Source organism: Natator depressus, chromosome 5 (genome assembly GCF_965152275.1).
Source record: "Natator depressus isolate rNatDep1 chromosome 5, rNatDep2.hap1, whole genome shotgun sequence".
NCBI lineage: Eukaryota > Metazoa > Chordata > Testudines > Cheloniidae > Natator > Natator depressus.
In genome coordinates, this window is record NC_134238.1 from 40,694,881 (window position 1) to 40,716,634 (window position 21,754).

Sequence of the window (21,754 nt, forward strand, 5' to 3'; positions counted from 1 at the left end):
CCATGAAAGTGTACACAGTCTCCTCCTCCTGATAAGACTGCTCTATAACTGTGAGTATGTAAACAGCTATGGTGACAATAGACAGTGTTCAAGAATGTGCAACTGTTCATGGGTTTTGTAGGACCAACAAAACTTGTTGTGGACTGCGAAGGTCTAACTCATGTAGCTAACAGTCTGCCATGCCCTGTCTGTAGATAGAGTCTTTAATAGAGATTTAGGGTGGAATTTTCAAAGCACTCAACATTGGCCTAAATTTGCTCCCATTGAAGTTGATGGACTCACACAGCCAACAGAGTACTTTTGAAAATCCCACCCTTAAAGGCACAGTACAGAGAAATGCTACAATTGTAACCTCCATGATCAGTTATAATGGTAACTGTATTATTTTGTATTTATTATTTTATATTGGATGCCAAGACCAAGGTTCTAATCCTGTGTTCATTTCAGTTCAGGTAATACGTAATTACCAGTCCTCCAAATCTACTTACAGAAAGGTGAAGGGGGAGGAGGGCGACAAACTGTAAATTTGCTTAGAAAACACATTGAGAGATTAAACCCAATATGCCTTGGGCTGACTGTGTGAATTATTAATTATTAATCATGTAAACATTATGCAGATCTTACAGATCCTGACAATAAGAATTTCCAGATGTGTGATTCGCTAATTTGTCAGCCTTCAGACTGCCCGCCAACCTGAAGCAAATACTCACCAGCAACCACACACTACACAATAGAACCACTAACCCAGGAACCTATCCTTGCAACAAAGCCCCTTGCCAACTGTGTCCATATATCTATTCAGGGGACACCATCATAGGACCTAATCACATCAGCCACAATATCAGAGGCTCGTTCACCTGCACATCTACCAATGTGATATATGCCATCATGTGCCAGCAATGCCCCTCTGCCATGTACATTGGTCAAACTGGACAGTCTCTACGTAAAAGAATAAATGGACACAAATCAGATGTCAAGAATTATAACATTCTAAAACCAGTTGGAGAACGCTTCAATCTCTCTGGTCACTCAATTACAGACCTAAAAGTTGCAATTATTCAACAAAAAAAACTTCAAAAACAGACTCCAAAGAGAGACTGCTGAATTGGAATTAATTTGCAAACTGGATACAATTATCTTAGGCTTGAATAGAGACTGGGAGTGGATGGGTCATTACATAAACTAAAATTATTTCCCCATGTTTATCCCCCCCCCCCCACTGTTCCTCAGACGTTCTTGTCAACTGCTGGAAATGGTCCACCTTGATTATCACTACAAAAGGTTCCCCCCCTCCCCACTCTCCTGCTGGTAATAGCTTACCTTAAGTGATCACTCTGGTTACAGTGTGTATGGTAACACCCATTGTTTCATGTTCTCTATGTGTATAAATCTCCCCACTGTATTTTCCACTGAATGCATCCGATGAAGTGAGCTGTAGCTCACGAAAGCTTATGCTCACATAAATTTGTTAGTCTCTAAGGTGCCACAAGTACTCCTTTTCTTTCAGCAACAAAAAGTTTGCCAGGTATTTTTTTTAGGATTCCCTAAACATACCATTTTCTCTCCAACACTGCAAGAAACTGTGCTTCACTGACTTCCTATGGGACGTGAAAAAGCAACACATTTGCATTTTAGATTACTTTTCTTGGGCCAAACCTTGACATTCTTAATCAGTTTTTACTCAGGCAAAATTCACATTGAAATCACGGAATAATGCCTGACTTAAAGATATCAAGATTTTTCCCCTTAGATTTAAAATCTAAAATTTGAAATCCACATTTCAGGTTATTTTCCCATATGTTTAGGGAAAGTGCAATAAAAGTTATCCTGATTTTTCTCCATCTCCTCATCATTTAAAGCAAAAAGGTGAGGCTATATTTTGGCACATAAATTGAGTTTTTAATACTTGGGATGCTTTTTCAAAGCTATACAAGAACAAAAGACAGCAACAATAATTGGTGCTTATCCTTCTCACACATCCTAATAAAATGTAATGCCTGCTCCTGCTTCCATTGAAAATCAGTGGGAATTTTATAATTTACATAAGTGGAAACAGTAGCAGGAGCAAACCCTGAGTGTGAATCAGTAGTGATAGATACATATAGACACCCATTGACTCCAATGGGCTTTTGATAAGGCCTTTAGGTTTTGGATACATCCAAACCTGAAACTTCAAGTGAAAGAAGGGACTCATGGAGTCCCAAATCGATGTGTTCTGTACAGCTTAGTTTTTATTAAAGTTACAGGGGTCACCATATTAAAGTCAGCATATTCCTGAGGTGGTACTTAGAATACAGAAACATTTGCCTTGACAGTGTCTCAAATAAAATGATGTGTAAGTGTAGGTTAATATTGACTTGAATATGGTGACCACTGTCCGAGAGCTTGGAAAAGCCCCCGTGGCACATTGGAAGCAGATTTCTAAGGGGTATTTCAGAGACTGGTGTTAGATCTGGTCTTAAATTTAAGTTTATCTTAATTATTTAATTATTTTATTTAATTAACTTCCTTAGGCACTGTTGAAAATCCCAGCATATAATGTCATTCTTTGCTAGACCTTTCATTTGTAATTGAAACCCAAATACAACTTAACTCACTGTTCCTTTTCTTTATATAAACTATAAAATGCCCTATTTCATAATATATGATTTAGATTTGACTGGTTACAGTTAATTGTTCCTTGTAATTTACATCTGTGAAATAAATCTTAAAAGAAAACTCAATGAGGAGCGGTATTGTTGACAAAATGCTTGTGAAGAATAAGATGTTTGGAGTCAAATGTTATCTGCTAATTGACAAGACTTGGATTCAACAATGTAACTCTATCTTAGGTAAATAAACCTTTATGGAAACCCTCATCCAGAAAAGGTAAATGAGATGCTTCAGCTTCCTTTTGCTGTGGAAGGTCTTGTTTTTATAATGCACTTTAGTGGCAAGACTAGACGTGAAAGAGAATCTAAAAACACTCAGAGATTGCATTTGATTGAGATTCCCCTAATTATATTTTGGTTACTGACTATCCTAGCATTTTTCATGGTAGAAAATATTATTCCAATGATGAAAAATGGCAGAAACTTAGAAAAGAAATGATATTTTTCCCCATCTGGTATAATACTTTTAAACAGGTAAAGGTTTAAATGTATTTCTTGTATTTTTATTATTTTTTTTATTAAGGTTTTGATTTATTTTTACTTTTTAATACAACTATCACAAACGAAAAAAAATGAAAAATATAAATGTAAAATTACCATCTGTAACATATAGTTTAGCTGTAACTTACATATGCAATAGCTATGTTAACAATCTTAAATTATAAAATCAAAATTCAACTATAAAATCAAATAAATCAATATTTTACATCTATTGGGGGGAACACAGACAAGGCAGGGAGGAGAAGTGTGAAAGCAGAAGGGAAAAGAAGGAGGGGAGGGAGGAAGAGTCAAGGGGGAGGAGGAAGGGGAAGAGACAAGGAGACCTGGACTGGTCTGTGGGCTCTCGGGTAGTCTTTAGACCAGTGTTTCCAGAACTGAAACCCAGATTTCTTCAAACTCCTGTTGATGATCCCTGTGACAGAAGCTGACCCTTTGGCTGCTAGATCACAATTCTATCATTCTACTCTGTGCATTGATTTACTTTTCCATCTCCGTAAAATAATTTATTGTGTGATCACGGCAGCTCTCAGAAACCATGAATGCTATGCTGATGAGTCCCAGATTCTCAGGTAACTACCCTAACATGTAGTTCTCGACTGATGTTTGAGCTAAAGCCCCAAATCATTTTAATTCTAGTGTCAGCTCCTTTCCACAGATGTTTAGTCAGAGGACATTGCCACATGTGCACAAGTGTACCCTCATCTTTACCAAAGCACCGTGTATCGAAAGGAAGAGATTTAATGTTATGACATTCTAAATACAATTTTTGTTGAATTAAATGTGAACATAAATCTATAAAAGCATGTTTTGCATTGTGTAATAAAACTGACCATCGTGGAACCTTTAAAAGATACCCCAGCTCTTTATCCCCGGTTTCAATAATATCTTCAAGACTCAAGGAGTCACTTTTCATCAAAGGCATATGTGGATGACATAGATCAGGGGAGTTTGTGGACCATTTCCACTACACCTTGTATTTCAGGGGCATCAGGTAGTCACAGGGTGTCCAGTCCAAAGTGACAGGTCAATAAACGTTTCAGCTATATATGCTGCAATATCATTATGGCGCAGAGGTTATATTGATGTTGTAAGACCTGGAATGGAACTATCCTCCCCTCAACTGTCAATCAATTGAGATAGGTATATGTCTCTCAATCCATTCTTTCCATATGATTCGTTAGTTGCAAATGTTAATTGCCAAAGTTACCACACATAGTGGCTTTTGAATGGTGTCAGGCATGAAAATTTAATCTTCTGGCCAAAATGATCATACCCTTCTGGTGGCCTCTGCAGAGGGTATCCCTATTTTTCTTGGGGATAGCGATTGCAACTGATTGTTGTCTTCTGCTAGCTGTAGAAGGGAAAATTCTAAATTCATTTTTACAAGTTCTTCAAGATTATTTTGGTAGTTATAGCCCAAGTATTTATACATTTATGCATCAGTTCCCACCACCTCAGACATTCTAGGCTTCAGAGTGACACAGAGTGACATCGCTGGAATCTAATTATATAGATTAAGGAGTACATATGTTGGTCTCTGTGCTTGGATTGCAACCATCAGCATAATATCTTTGTGCACTGTTCCTGGATTAGACTGAGGCAAAACAACAACAAACAAATACAAAACCAATTACCATGTCTAACTGGGCAATGCCCCTTCTCAGTGTCAAGAGCCTGATCTTGTGCCCTTTAGAAGTCAATTGTAGTATTGCCATTTATTTCAATGGCAACAGAATTGGGCCTCAAATGGAAGTAAATAGAGACAAGGAGGGCATTTGCAATAGGTCATGGACTCTCAAATTTAGAACATATCTTTTAAAAAAGAGATTGTTTCATGAACACTTCTTCTCCCATCCAGAACTGTACAAGCAACAATGCATCCCATTCATGATTGCATTGGCCACCTTCCCTTCCTTTTGTGATCACAAAACATCCTTATGGCAACTATAGTAAATGATTACATAGAAAAGCAATTTGGGGAAAGTATTTAATGTATTTTTGGCTGTCTGTTAATGCAGTTAAGCAAGTGGAAACAAGGAGAAAGAAAAGCCAGCACCATGAACCAACCAGCTGTCTGTGGACAAAGTGCACCATAGATCACCAGAGCACAGTTTTAGATCAGCTGCAGTAGGTGCTAGGGGAAAATGAGCTAACAGTAGTGGAAAAGGCTGATCAAAGAGGTAAAATGTACAACACTTTCTGAATGCTGATGAGCTGTTTAGGTGAATTCCTGGTAGTACTTAATTTCAAAGGATAGTGAAGGTCCGACACCGACCACAACCTGGTCTCAGCTTCTATCAACTTCACTCTGCCTTGGGGATTAAATGCTGCTGATAAACACAGATTATGTGGCAGTTTCAAAGATGGTGAGATCTGGACATTTATAACATTTTAGATAGTAACTATCACCTTTAAATTCACCTGGAAGATTACTGCAGACCACATGTGCAAAAATGCTCAGAAGTTGAACAGTTACATGGACATACACTAACTGGATTTTTCTGGCGGCCTTCATTAGATTCAAGCTGAATGTGTTGCAAAATTCCCTCTTAGAAGTAACAAAGGCAGAAATAATTGAGGTAAAGTGTTTATCAAAGAGAAAAAGATACAGGGTCCATTCACTGGTCAGAATCAGAATGGTGTAGTGTGTTGGTGAATGAAATCCATCTGTTGGCCAGCTGAAAGCGGGGGAAAGCATTTCTGATCACTTGCTAATTGGCATTCTCTGCACAGATATTAGTTTAATACATCAATTCATAGTAGTTTAATAAATCCAAAATATTGTAATGATTGCTGCTAAGCAATGATACAGCTAAGCAGTGGACATTTTCCTGCAATTGATTGTTTAACCAAGATGGCTCGTGAATAATAAATCTGATAGCACAGAAAACTGTTCTTATTTGTTTTCACAATGCCCTTTATTCATTAAAGGTGTTATATGTAATTAAAAGTAGGAACATACCCCTTATAATCCTACAGAATATTACATAACTGTAAGGACTACCATCTGAAGTGCCTCCGTTTTATTAATGTTTTAAGGTTTGGTCATGCTAACTGGCTGCAGATTTAAAATATGTGAAGCTCAATTTAATTAAAAGAGCAAGCTTGGGTCCCAATTCTGATCTCAGTAGCACCAGTATAATTCCAAAAAATCTCCAGTGGCTTAAATGGACTTGCTCTGGATTTGTACAACTGAAACTGCAATCAGAATCTACCTTTTTCTGCCCCCTTTTTTAAATTTAGCATTAAAAATGTGAACCTAAGGTAAATTACTTTCTGGAGTTCTGCTTTGGAGGTGGATCTTTATTCTATGTGGCTGAGCATTTATAGGCAACTTCTGTATAGTTTACTCTAGTAAATCTAATGTGGAGCTCAGAATCCATTATGTTCCAGGCATCTTGGACATTTGGGAATAGGTGGTGATTCTGAGGTATTTTTAGAAGGGTGCTCAGGTAAATAATTAAGGAAAATTAAAATTTACTTAAAAGTTGTGTTAATGGGACTTTGTCAGCAGGAAATAATAGTTCTGCAACATTCATATATTGACAGCCCTTAATAGTGTTTTCATTCAGTGCTCTTATTTTCTTTTTGCACAGTTTATCATATGTTTAAATACATGTAAATAATAAATATTATTCTAATTTTCAAATTTGTTATCTGGAGGGAAATAGTATGTGTCTACTACCACAGATTCCCAAATCCCAAATATTGCCACAATTACTAATTTAAAAGATGGTCTGGAAAATCTAGAAGCAAGCAAGAGGGGTTGGTTCTGTCCAGAGAGTAGATTTGGAACAGACTGACCTTCATTACAGAAGTCAAGTTATGCTCTGAAATGGATTTTCAGTCAATACTAAGCATAAAATGTTGTTGCACTGGGGACATGGCAAAAAAACCTCAAAAACCTGCAAGTGATTTTAAAGATCCTGATATCAAGAGGTGGTGGGGCAGCTGACAGTTCTGTTGGGCTGAGCACTGAAGAACTCCATTCTCTGGGAGACCTTGCCAAGCCTCTAGGAGCCAGACTGAATTTGATTCCTCTGGCAAAACACTGAAATGTTGGTTGCAGCCAGGGAATGGAGCTCTCCTATTGTCCGACTATTCCAAAAGAAGGACAGGAGACACTGGATATGGTTTTCATTAGGCTGCAACTATACTATTAGATGTCTGGGACTACCCCGCAGATAAACTGTAGAGTTCAGGTAACCCCATGTTCATTCAATAACTACCCAGGGGGACTTCCGCCAGCCTTCCCTCTTTTTCCATCAGGTCTCCCAGCCAGCCCATTGCTGGGACTTTACCATCCCTCCCCCCTTGAATGAGGGTTAAGGTGGGCTACTAGAAATGGGTGTTGGCTTCCTGCTGCACCATTCATAGGAGCCCCGAATGCTCTCCCCGTTCCATTCCTTTAACCAACACCTCCTTTGTAAGTCCTTTACCAAGCCATTTATCTGCTCACTGTATCCCTTCCTTAAGGAGTACCTGCACTGGACATCCACCCCACACTTACATAATGAGTTGCAACATCATAGCCTAACACCCTTCCCTACTCACCATAACAAAGCCCTTCCCAAACCCCCCTGCTCCACCTAAGCCAATCTGGTGGTGAGGGAAAAATTCCTTCCCAGCACTCCCCAAAAGGGTTGGCTAGCACCATGCCCACAGCAGGTCCTGACCAAACCTGGTATTTTGCCTCCTAAAGGGGAGGAAGGATGGGTGCAGCCTTGCGTGTTTTGTGGAAAAGGGCTTCTCCCACACAGGCTTGCCCCTTTTCAGCCCTTCCTCCCTTCTGGTCCCAGAGGATGAGTTAGTGTCATCACGCTGACCAATTCCCCCCTTTTGCAGCAGCTTCTGACCTCCCTGCTCCATCCATAGAGCCCCATTCCCTTTCCCTGGGCCAGCCGGACAACATCCCCTCATTAAAGGTGCAGTGTGGTCACTCAGGGTAGCTAAACTGTTGCTTTAAGCAATCGGAACATTTCCTTTCCCACCTCAGACTGAATCTGAGGATTACTGAAGGAGGTGGGAGTATTCTCCAAGTTATCTCGCTTTTCATTCCCTAAGTCTGGCTTCCAGGTGCAGAAGATGGCGTTCTCTCACTTTTAATGCAGAAGTAAGTGGAAAAATTAGACGTAGACGCAACCTAAAGGGGGTTTTCAAAGTTTAACAAAACGCCAAGAGGACAAAAGACCCAACTGAATCTCTCTTATTTTGAAATTTCAGCCAGTGAGTATAACTAGCACTAAGCACACTCTAAATGACTGCATTGGGTTAAAACATAGGCTACGTTTCAGATCATGTGATTTGCTTATAGGCAACAGCTGTAATTACATTAATATTGATCTGTGAAAGGGTTGGCTTACCACTGGCACCTCCTTATGGCCAGACGTGGTGTGGCAGCTCTCTCCCCACTGGGGTCTGCTGCCACTGGCTGCTCCGCCTCTGCAGTGCCCTGCCTATCCCTGTGAATTGCCCTTCGGCCAGGTCACTTCAAAGTCTCTCCCCTTCCAGGGTAGTCTGTAAACAAAAAGCAAGGAAGTTAACACAAATAAACAGAGTTAGTAAGTCAGAGAGGAGAATGACTCCCTCTCAGGGTGTATCAAGATAAGGCCCTATGCTCCCTCAGGACGGGACCTTCAGGCAGTGGCTGTAGGGGTAGATCCTGCCTTCCTTCTGCTCTTTCCTCAGGAGCTGAGGGTTGAAGATCTGTCCTCTTCCCTGGTCTGCCCAGAAGGGAGCTGTTCTGCTTCCCTTTAACTCCTCCTCCAGCCAATGCATGTCTTGCAGGTGTGACGGGGTCGAGCTGGCTGATCCCAGAGCAGTTCTTTAACCCCTTGTTGTCCAGTGTGGGGTTTGTAAATCCCATCACAGTCACCTCTTATTCTGTAACTAGAACACCCTCTCTCATGTTTTGTGGTGCCATTTTGGCTTTGTTACGCAACAGCAGCCTAGATACTTATAGCCTGTGAAGGTCTGATTTCAGAGACCTTTTCTGACTGATATATAAGTTTCTGGCTGATATATAACTATATAAGCATAAGTTACTTGTGTCTTAGATTGGCCGATTCAAGGGAAGTGTCAGCCCTGGGAATGAATGGGAGAAAATAAATAAATGGTGAGATTTAGGTAGTGTAGCAGCTTATGGGGTGTTGTATGTATGTAAATGAGCACCAGACTCCAGTCCTGAGCAGCACTTTTATCTACTCTGGGAACATCCTGCTCCCCACTGCTATGGACACATAGACTTGGAAAATTACCACAAGTATAGGGCTGTAGTGAACCCTGCTCTGTGACTGACTGAGTCCTTTTACGTTTGTTTGGGATTCCATCCTAATTACTGCATGTGACAGAGGTTCCTACACCAAGTTCTCCAACATGCTGGTTGCAGGGTCCACATGGCAGTGATGCTCTTTCTTTTTCATCTAATTGTCATTTGTAGTGGAAGATAGAAACCTTCAGCCTGATGGAACCTTAGTTCTCACTGGATGACAGTTCCAGCTCAGTACTGGGGCTTTCATCAGGCAGAAGCGTTTGACTGTATAGTTCCCTTAAGACCCTTTCTATGATGAATGACTTCAATTCACCCCTTCCCCTAAAGTGAGGAAGAAACGCCATGCAAGCTAATCAGATAGCCCACAACGTCCTGATGTTTATGTGTAGGCTGAGATCTGAGGGAAGCCAGAGACCCTGCTTCTGCAAGTGTCCCATGTGAGCCCCCAACCCCAGCTCTGAAGCATCCATGACAAAGGTAAGAGATCATTGAGGTGGGGTGAAAGGCACTCCCTTGTAGGCACTGGTCAGGTCCATCCACCAATCTAGGGAGAATAAGATCTGACTCAGTACACACACTGACATGTCTATGTGGTGCTTTCATGGAGAATACACCTCTGTCAACCAGCCTTGAAGGAATCTGAAATGCAGTCCGGAGTATAGGATCACATGCTGCCATATGCCCCAGCCACCTTAAACTGTTTCTCACCATGGAGCGAAGATAAGACTTTAAGTCCAGAACGAGGCTTTGCCATGCACAAAACCTTGCCTGTGGTAGTAAGGCCCTGGCAATTGTTGAGTCCAGGACCATTCCAACAAATTCTATTTTCTGTACTGGATACAGGTCTGACTTGTTTGAGTTGATCAGGAGGCCCAACATGTAGAAGGTGTTTTGAATTATGCTTATGCAGGACACCACCTGCAACATGGATCGACTTCTTATCAGCCAGTCTTCCAGGTATGGGAAGACATGAACCCCCTGATTGCCAGAGGAATATTGCTACCTCCGTCATCCACTTCGTAAAAAAAAACCAAAGGGGACAACTGTGAACTGATAATGGCGACCACTGATGGTAAATCTCAGAAATTTTTTGCAACTGTGATGAACTACCATGTGAAAGTAGGTGTCCTTTAAATTGAGAGCAGCATACCAGTCCCCCAGCTCCAGGGAAGGAATACTGGAAGCTAGAGTGACCATCTGGAATTCTGATTTTTTTCAGGGACTTGTTTAACTGCCTTAGGTCTAAAATAAGTCTGAGACTCCCTTTTGCCTTTGGGATCAGGAAGTACCATAAGAGAACCCCCTTTTCCCTGAACAAACAAGGGGACCTCTTCTATAGCTCCTACAAGGAGAAGCGATTATATATCTTGCAGTAATACTGACCCATGACAGGAGTCCCTGAAGAGGGACGGGGAAGAGGACTGGGGTGTAGAAATAAAATGGAGTGTATATCCCACTTCCACTGTGCTTAGAGCCCACCAATCTGTTGTGATGTAGACTCAAGCACAATGGAAGTGGGACAGGCAGTTCGCAAAAATATGAACAAAAAAAGATGGCACTCTTGGAACTACTCTCAAACCTGCCCATCAAAATGTGCTCTTGGAAGTTGCCACCATCTTGATAAGCCAACAACTGTGGAAATAGAGGGTAGTCATGGTCACCATTTGTAACCTCTGTTCCTTCTTGTTGGCAGGTCTTGGGCTCAAGGTGCAACCCCTGGAAAGGCTGGGACTGATGAGAATGGAATGCCTTCCGTTTCACTGCTGGGGTGTAAATGCCCAGGGATTTCTGGGTTGCTCCACAGTCTTCGAGACTATGCAGAGTCTCATCCGTCTTTTCTGAGAAGTGCAATGGCCCTTCAAAAGGTAAGTCCTGGACTGTATGTTGCACCTGTGGAGGGAGGCCAGAAGAGTATCTACAGGATAAATGCCTGCCTCGTGATAGCATAGGCCATGCTGCAGGCTGCAGAATCTGCTGCATTGAGCTGTTCTGTCAACAAAGTTACTTTCCTCTGTCAAAGTCTGGAACTCCTGTTCATCTATTAGCTTTTCTTTTAAACTACATCCCACAGGGTGAACTCATAGCTCCCCAGCAAAACTTGCTGATTTGAAATACAAAACTGCAATACACCTGTGGAATAAAGCTTCCTTCCAAATAAATCCAGCTTCTCGTCCCCTTTATTTCTGGGTGTTGACACCTTGTGCCCTGTATTTCTTTCTCCTTGGCTGCTACAACACGTTGGCTGCCCAAGGGAGCCTGAACGAGAATAGTTATATAGATGCTTGAACCCCTGAGATGGGACATAGTACCTCCTCTTCACCTTCTCTGCAGTCAGAGGAAGGATAGCTGGTATCTGCCAGAGGACTTTGGTAGGACCTAAGATAGCATCATTTACCTGGGACCACAGACGTCAAAATGTTCATCAGCTTGTGGGATTTTTCCCAGGACTCCTCTGGGTGGATGTCTTGGCCCATAGTCATCCTCCTCAACAACTCCTGATGAGTCTTAAAACTGTCAGAAGGTGAAGAAATCATCAGGAGGTGCCACAACTGCCTCATTGGGGGATGAGGAAGAAGATGTCAATGGTATCAGGGCAGATCTAGTTCCTGCTCCTCTTGTGGCTGCTTGTAATGGGGATCCTGAATCTGTTTGGTACCAGGCTTGGTACCAAAACTAGAGTGTTTGCAGCATCGATGCTCCTGATGATCAGTAGATAGAGCTGCCTGAGGTGGCTTCAGGGAAACTCTCAATTGAGGGGGAACCCCCAGAGGTTCCAAAATGGCCACTGTACAATCCCACTACCCAGCTATGCATAGACAAAAGGGTCCTTGCTATACGTCCCTTGCTGGTGCTGAGCCTGAAACCAGATTGGGCAGGTGACATACTCCTAATGATGGGACCATCTAGGTTCGGACACACAGGCTCCCACTTCAGTGTTTGATGAAGAAGAAGCCTCTTCTTGTGACCGTGCCAGTGCTATACCAATCGATATTTTTATTCTCCCTTACAGAAGATTGTAAGGGAGAATAAAAGACAAGAGGATGCACAGCCAGAAAGAACAGGAGGAAGGCCAGAGAACCACACCATCACTAGGAAAAGGCAGGTCTGCATGACTGGGGACTCCCTACTAAGAAGAACAGAGAGGCCTGTCACTAGATTTGATCTGGAGAACAGAAGGGTATGCTGTCTGCCGGGAACAAAGATACTTTGGACTTGAAACTGAAGAAGATCCTAATGGGAGCAGGAAAGAATCCACTGATTATCTTTCATGTGGGAACAAATGACATAGCTAGATTCTCGCTGGAATGCCTTAAGGGAGGCTACACCAGGCTGGGGAAGACACTTAAGGGAAATGGAGGCTCATGTGATCTTCAGTAGGATTCTGCCTGTCACTAGCAGAGGAGAATGAAGGCAAGACAAGATTATGATGATCAACAGATGGCTCAGACAGTGGTGCTATAAAGAGGGCTTTGGGATGTTTGACCACTGGGAGGCATTCATGGACAGAGGATAATCTCATGGGATGGACTCCACCTAAGAACGGAGGGAAATAGACTTCTGGGATAAATGTTGGCACAACTCATTAAAAGAGCTTTAAACTAGGAACTCAGGGGAGATTGCTGAGAGATGCTCATGTAATCTCCATGCCTGATTTTAACATAGTAAAGGAGGAAAACCAAGTAAGAATGGATACAGCATTGGAGAAAGGAACAGCAGTGGGTAGGAGAATGGACATTAAGAGGAAGGACAATGCTAATACCAGTCAGACAGGCGACACTGGCAGTGGAATAACTGTACCCAATCCAGCAAGGAATATGGGTGAAGCCAAGCAGGAACAGTTAAGATGTTTGTACACCAGTGCAAGGAGCCTGGGTAACAAAATGGAAGAACTAGAACTACTGGTGTGGGAAGTGAAAACAGATATCATAGGGATAACAGAAACATGGTGGAATAGTAGTTATGACTGGAGTACAGGTATCGAAGGGTATGTGCTGTTCAGGAAAGACAGAAATAAAGGCAAAGGTTGTAGAGTAGCATTGTATATTAATGATGAGGTAGACTGTAAAGAAATCAAAAGTGATGGAATGGTTAAGTCAGAGTCTATTTGGGCCAAAATCACTTTGGGGAAGAAAGCTGTTAGACATTCCCCTGTTACAGTGCTTGGGGAGTGTTACAGATCACCAGCATCCGATTTGGATCTGGATAGAGACCTCTTTAATGTTTTTAATGTAATAAATACTACTGGGAATTGTGTGATTATGGGAGATGTTAACTTCCCAGATATAACAAGGAGTCCGGTGGCACCTTAAAGACTAACAGATTTATTTGAGCATAAGCTTTCGTGGGTAAAAAACCCACTTCTTCAGATACATGGAGTGAAAATTACAGATGCAGACATAAATATACTGGCACATGAAGAGAAGGGAGTTACCTCACAAATGGAGAACCAGTGTTGACAGGGCCAATTCAATCAGGATGGATGTAGTCCACTCCCAATAATTGATGAGGAGGTGTCAATTCCAGGAGAGGCAAAGCTGCTTTTGTAATAAGCCAGCCACTCCCAGTCCCTATTCCCAGTCCCTATCCCAAATTAATGGTGTTAAATTTGCAAATGAATTTTAGTTCTGCGGTTTCTCTTTGAAGTCTGTTTCTGAAGTTTTTTTGTTCAAGTATAGCTACTTTCAAATCTGTTATAGAATTTCCAGGAAGATTGAAGTGTTCTCCTACTGACTTTTGTATGTTACCATTACTGATGTCCGATTTGTATCCATTTATTCTTTTATGTAGGGACTGTCCGGTTTGGCCAATGTACATGGCAGAGGGGCATTGCTGGCACATGATGGCATATATCACATTAGTAGACGTGCAGGTGAATGAGCCTCTGATGGTGTGGCTGATGTGGTTGGGTCCTCTGATGGTGTCGCTAGAGTAGATATGGGGACAGAGTAGGCAAAGGAGACAGATATAGACTGGCAGACAAGTGCTAATAATAATAGTAGGGCCCAGATTTTCCTGGCTGTGATAGCTGACAGATTTCTTCAACAAATAGTTGCTGAACCAACAAGAGGTGATGTCATTTTAGATTTGGTATTGGTGAGTAGTAAGGACCTCACAAAAGAACTGGTTGTAGAGGACAACCTTGGTTCAAGTGATCATGAGCTAATTCAGTTTAAACTAAATGGAAGGATAAACAAAAATAGATCTGTAACAAAGATCCTTGATTTCAAAAGAGCTAACTTTGAATATTAACGTAATTAGTTAGGGAAGTGGACTGGACTGAAGAACTCAAGGATTTGAATGTGGAGAATGCTTGGAATTACTTTAAGTCAAAGTTGCAGAAGCTATCAGAAGCCTGCATTCCAAGCAAGGGGGGAAAATTGTGACCAAGCTGGATGAGCAAGCATCTAAAACAGGTGATTAAGAGAAAGCAGAAAGCCTACAAGGAATGGAAGATGGGAGCAGAGTTGGACCGTGCAAAGATAATTAAAATCAATAGTAAAAGGTTCTATAGCCCCATAAATAAGAAGAAAACAAGGATGGGGTGGAGATTAAGGATTATCTTGGCATGGCCCAACACCTAAACAAATACTTTGCTTCAGTATTTAATGACTCTAATGAAGAGCTTAGGGTTAGTGGCAAGGGGGATGAGGATATGGAGGGGGAAGTCAAACTCAAACAGCTTAATAGGACTAAATCAGGGGGCCTGGATAATCTCCATCCTAGAATATGAAAGGTATTGGCACATGAAATAGCAAGCCCAATGTCAAGGATTTTTAATGAATCTGTAAATTCACAGGTCGTACCCTATGACTGGAGAATTGCTAATATAGTTCCTATTTTTAAGATCGGAAAAAAAGGGATCCAGGAAACTACTGTTTGACTTCAATTATATGCAAGGTCTTTGAACAAATTTTGAAAGAGAAAGTAGCTGAGGACATAGAGGGAATGGTAATTGGGATAAAATACAACACGGTTTTACAAAAGGTAGATCGTGTCAGACCAACCTGATCTCCTTCTTTGAGAAGATAACTGATTTTTTAGACAAAGGACTAAAACATTTAAATTTAGACAAATCTAATCTACCTGGAATTCAGTAAGGCATTTGATACAGTTCCACATGGGAAATTATTAGTTAAATTGAAGAAGATGGGGATTCATTTGAGAATTGAAAGGTGGATAAAGAATTGGTTAAAGGGACAACTACAACGGGTGAACTGTCAGGCTGGAAGGAGGTTACTACGGGAGTTCCTCAAGGATTGGTCTTGGGACCAGTCTTAGCTAACATTTTTATTTCTGACATTAGCACAAAAAGTGAGTGTGTGCTAATAAAATTTGTGGATGACACAAAGTTGGGAGGTATAGCCAATATGGAGGAGGACCGGAATATCATACAAGAAGATCTGGACAACCTTTTAAACTGGAGTAATAGAAATGGGATGAAATTTAACAGTGCAAAGTGCAAGGTCATGCATTTAGGGACTAACAACAAGAATTTTTGCTATGAGCTGAAGGCATACTAGTTGGGAGTGACAAAGAAGGAGAATGACCTGGGTGTACTGGTTGATCACAGGATGACCATGAGCCATCAATCTGATGTAGCCCTGAAAAAGGCAAATGCAGTCCTAGGATACATCAAGCAAGGTATTTCCAATAGAGACAGGGAAGCATTAGTACCATACAAGACACTGGTGAGACCTCGTCTGGAATACTGTGTGCAGTTCTGGTCTCCCACGTTCAAGAAAGATTAATTCAAACTGGAACAGGTGCAGAGAAGGGCTACTAGGATGATCTGAGGAATCTGCCTTATGAAAGGAGACTTAAAAGAGCTTGGCTTATTTAGCCAGCCAAAAGAAGGGTGAGCGGAGATATGATCGCTGTCTATAAATACATCAGAGGGATAAATACAAGGGAGGGAGAGGAGTTATTGAAGTTAAGCACCAGTGTGGACACAAGAACAAATGGCTATAGACTGGCCATCAACACATTTCGGCTCAAAATTAGGCAAAAGTTTCTAGCCATTAGAGGAGTGAAGTTCTGGAACAGTCTTGCAAAGGGAGAAGTGGGGGCAAAAAACCTAACTGGCTTCAAGACTGATCTGGATAAGTTTATGGAGGGGATGGTCTGATGAGATTGCTTACAATGGCTTGTGGCTGATTGGTGACTGCCAATAGCAAAAATCCCCAACTCTGGAGATGGGACACTAGATGAGGAGGGCTCTGAGTTACTACAGAGAATTATTTGCCAGGTATTTGCCTGGCAGGTCTTGCCCATGTGCTCAGGGTCTAACCGATCGCCCTATTTGGGGTCAGGAAGGAATTTTCCGTTGTCTCAGATTGGCAAATACCTTGGTTTTTTTTCACCTTCCTCTGCAGCATGGGGTACAAATCACTTGCAGGTTTAAACTAGTGTAAATGGTGGATTATCTGCAACCTGAAGTCTTTAAACCATGATTTGAGGACTTCAGTAACCTAGCCAGAGATTAGGGATCTATTTCAGGAGTGGGTGAGGTTCTGTTTCCTGCAATGTGTACGAGGTTGGACTAGATGATCACAATGGTCCCTTCAGACCTTAAAGTCTATGAATCTATGAGTACTAGTGAAGAAAGTTCAGACTCTGAAGAAAGGGGAGCTCATTTTTGGCTTTCCCCTAAACAGTATCGCCTTAATCAGTATCCTGATGGCTGAATCAGATGGAACTCCCAGTTCAGAGGTGAAGGCACTGATGACCGTACCTTGGTCAAATCTCTTGAACTGCTGATGATGGTGACACTGAGAGGTTTAACAACTCTCTCACAGCCTGATACGCCTCAGGAGTAGACTGTACCAGGAAGACACTGTATGGTACTGGGGTGGCAGGTGATGCCAACAAAGGTACTTCTGCAGTCGGTCCTGACAGCCCCATATTGGGTTCTGGAGTCAACTAACTCCCCTGTTTAGAGGTGTGCTTCCTCTTTGAACACCTTCCCAAGTCTTTAGTTTAGAAGAGCTCACCCTCTTAGGTTTTTGTTTTGTTTTGTTTTTGACAATCTGGTACTGAGTCTGATTTCCGATGCCTCTTCTTTAGTACAGGCTATGCTTATTTGCCTCTCAGTACCAGTAGCACTTAGAGTTGTGCTACTGACTGATGCCAAGGTTCTTCATACCCAGACTGACATAGATGGCTCAGGTGGAGGACATAGCACTGATTCCAGCAGCAGATATTTCAATCTACCTGTCCTGGCTTTTTTAGAGCAGGGCTTATAGATCCTACAAATGCCACATTTGTGGCTCATGTGAGCCTCCCCCAAGCATTTAAAGCAGCTGGGGTGAGGGTGAGTATTAGGTATTCCCTTACCACAGGATTGCAGGGCTTGAGACCTGGAGAGCAAGGCATATCTCTGGTACCAAGGCTGGCACCCAGACTGGGTACCCAGATCCACACAAAACAACATTTTTTAGCTAAACAAGTAACTACTAAACTACACTAACTATACAGTGGGTACTATTTATAGGTTTTATCTACAGACTTGCAGAAGCAAGGACAGGGAGCTCCAACAACCATTATGGGCAGTTGGAACTAACTGAGGGGAATCAGGGGTGGCTTCAGAGGGCACTGGGTACTACTAAAGGAAAAACTCTCCAACAACTGTGAGCTGGAGCACACAAACACTTATAGTGGCATGGACATATGCAATCTCTCAAAGGAGGATTAATGGATTCATAGATCTCAAGGCCAGAAAGGTCCACTGTGATCATCTAGTCTGATCTCCTTTAGCCTGGGAATTTCCCCCAAAATAATTCCTAGACCATATATTTTAGAAAACCATCTAATCTTGATTTTAAAATGGCCAGTAATGGAGAATCCACCACAACCCTTGGTAAATTGTTCCAATGGTTAATTACCCTCACAGTTAAAAATGTACATCTTATTTACAGTCTGAATCTGTGTACCTTCAACTTCCATTTGACCATGTTGTACTTTTCTCTGCTAGACTGAAGAGCCCATTATCAAATATATGCACCGATATTTGAATTGGAGAAGGATTGTGGAGACTCTTAAAACCAGGGTTGGTCTCAGAGGAACATTCAGGAGTAGGAACTGGAAAGGCTCACTAAAGAAGATTCAAAGGGGTTCAGTGGACTACATGAACATATAACATGGTGGAATAGTAGTCATGACTGGACTACGGGTATTGAAGGGTATGTGCTGTTTAGGAAAGACAGAAATAAAGGTAAAGGTGGTGGAGTAGCATTGTATATCAATGATGAGGTAGAATGTAAAGAAATAAGAAGCGATGGCATGGATAAGACACAGTCCGTCTGTGCAAAAATTACATTGGGGAAGAAAACTACTAGAGCCCCCCTGGGATAGTGCTTGGGGTGTGCTATAGACCACTGGGATGTAATTTGGATATGGATAGAGCCCTCTTTAATGTTTTTAATGAAGTAAATACTAATGGAAACTGCGTGATCATGGGAGACTTTAACTTCCCAGATATAGACTGGAGGACGAGTGCTAGTAATAATAATAGAGCTCAGATTTTCCGGGATGCGATAGCTGATGGATTCCTTCATCAAGTAGTTGCTGAACCGACTAGAGGGGATGCCATTTAAGATTTGGTTTTGGTGAGTAGTGAGGACCTCATAGAAGAAATGGTTTTAGGGGACAACCTTGGTTCAAGTGATCATGAGCTAATTCAGTTCAAACTGAACGTAAGGATTAACAAAAATAAATCTGCAACTAGGGTTTTTGATTTCGAAAGGGCTGACTTTCAAAAATTAAGGAAATTAGTTAGGGAAGTGGATTGGACTGAAGAACTTATGGATCTAAAGGCAGAGGAGGCCTGGGATTACTTTAAATCAAAGCTGCAGAAGCTATCGGAAGCCTGCATCCCAAGAAAGGGGAAAAAATTCATAGGCAGCAGTTGTAGACCAAGCTGGATGAGCAAGCATCTCAGAGAGGTGATTAAGAAAAAGCAGAAAGTATACAGGGAGTGGAAGATTGGAAGGATTAGCAAGGGAAAGCTACCTTATTGAGGTCAGAACATGTAGGGATAATGTGAGACAGGCTAAAAGTCAAGTAGAGTTGGACCTTGCAAAGGGAATTAAAACCAATAGTAAAAGGTTCTATAGCCATATAAATAAGAAGAAAACAAAGAAAGAAGAAGTGGGACCGCTAAACACTGAGGATGGAGTGGAAGTCAAGGATAATCTAGGCATGGGCCAATATCTAAACAAATACTTTGCCTCAGTTTTTAATAAGGCTAAAGAGGATCTTAGGGATAACGGTAGCATGGCAAATGGGAATGAGGATATGGAAGTAGATATTACCATATCTGAGGTAGAAGCGAAACTCAAACAGCTTAATGGGACTAAATCGGGGGGCCCAGATAATCTTCATCCAAGAATATTAAAGGAATTGGCACATGAAATTGCAAGCCTATTAGCAAGAATTTTTAATGAATCTGTAAACTCAGGGGTTGTACCATATGATTGGAGAATTGCTAACATAGTTCCTATTTTTAAGAAAGGAAAAAAAAGCGATCCGGGTAACTACAGGCTTGTTAGTTTGACATCTGTAGTATGCAAGGTCTTGGAAAAAATTTTGAAGGAGAAAGTAGTTAAGGACATTGAGGTCAATGGTAAATGGGACAAAATACAACATGGTTTTACAAAAGGTAGATCATGCCAAACCAATTTGATCTCCTTCTTTGAGAAAGTAACAGATTTTTTAGACAAAGGAAATGCAGTGAATCTAATTTACCTAGATTTCAGTAAGGCATTTGATACCGTGCCACATGGGGAATTATTAGTTAAATTGGAAAAGATGGAGATCAATATGAAAATTGAAAGGTGAATAAGGAACTGGTTAAAAGGGAGACTATGGTGGGTCCTACTGAAAGGTGAACTGTCAGACTGGAGGGAGGTTACCAGTGGAGTGCCTCAGGGATCAGTTTTGGGACCAATCTTATTTAATCTCTTTATTACTGACCTTGGCACAAAAAGTGGGAGTGTGCTAATAAAGTTTGTGGATGATACAAAGCTGGGAGGTATTGCCAATTTAGAGAGAGACTGGGATATCATACAGGAAGATTTGGATGACCTTGTAAACTGGAGTAATAGTAATAGGATGAAATTTAATAGTGAGAAGTGTAAGGTCATGCATTTAGGGATTAATAACAAGAATTTTAGTTATAAGCTGGGGACACATCAATTAGAAGTAACAGAGGAGGAGAAGGACCTTGGAGTATTGGTTGATCTCAGGATGACTATGAGCCGCCAATGTGATATGGCCGTGAAAAAAGCTAATGCAGTCTTGGGATGCATCAGGCGAGGTATTTCCAGTAGAGATAAGGAGGTTTTAGTACCGTCATACAAGGCACTGGTGAGACCTCACCTAGAATACTGTGTGCAGTTCTGGTCTCCCATGTTTAAGAAGGATGAATTCAAACTGGAACAGGTACAGAGAAGGGCTACTAGGATGATCCCAGGAATGGAAAAACTGTCTTATGAAAGGAGACTCAAGGAGCTTGGCTTGTTTAGCCTAACTAAAAGAAGGTTGAGGGGAGATATGATTGCTCTTTATAAATATATCAGAGGGATAAATACTGGAGAGGGAGAGGAATTATTTAAGCTCAGTACCAATGTGGACACAAGAACAAATGGATATAAACTGGCCATTGGAAAGTTTAGACTTGAAATTAGACGAAGGTTTCTAACCATCAGAGGAGTGAAGTTTTGGAATAGCCTTCCAAGGGAAGCAGTGGGGGCAAAAGACCTATCTGGCTTTAAGATTAAACTCAATAAGTTTATGGAGGAGATGGTATGATGGGATAACATGATTTTGGCAATTAATTGATCTTTAACTATTCATGGTAAATAGGCTCAATGACCTGTGATGGGATGTTAGATGGGGTGGGATCTGAGTTACTACAGAGAATTCTTTCCTGGGTATGTGGCTGGTGAATCTTGCCCATATGCTTAGGGTTTAGCTGATCGCCATATTTGGTGTCAGGAAGGAATTTTCCTCCAGGGCAGATTGGAAGAGGCTCTGGAGGTTTTTCACCTTCCTCTGTAGCATGGGGCACGGGTCACTTGCTGGAGGATTCTCTGCTCCTTGAAGTCTTTAAACCATGATTTGAGGACTTCAATAGCTCAAACATAGGTGAGAGGTTTTTCGCAGGAGTGGGTGGGTGAGATTCTGCGGCCTGCGTTGTGCAGGAGGTCAGACTAGATGATCATAATGGTCGCTTCTGACCTTAATATCTATTATTCTATGACTACGGAATCAGCAGTGTGAGAAAAGAAGCAGCATCAGAACATACAATTCAGTTTGTGCAGGCTGTTGTCAT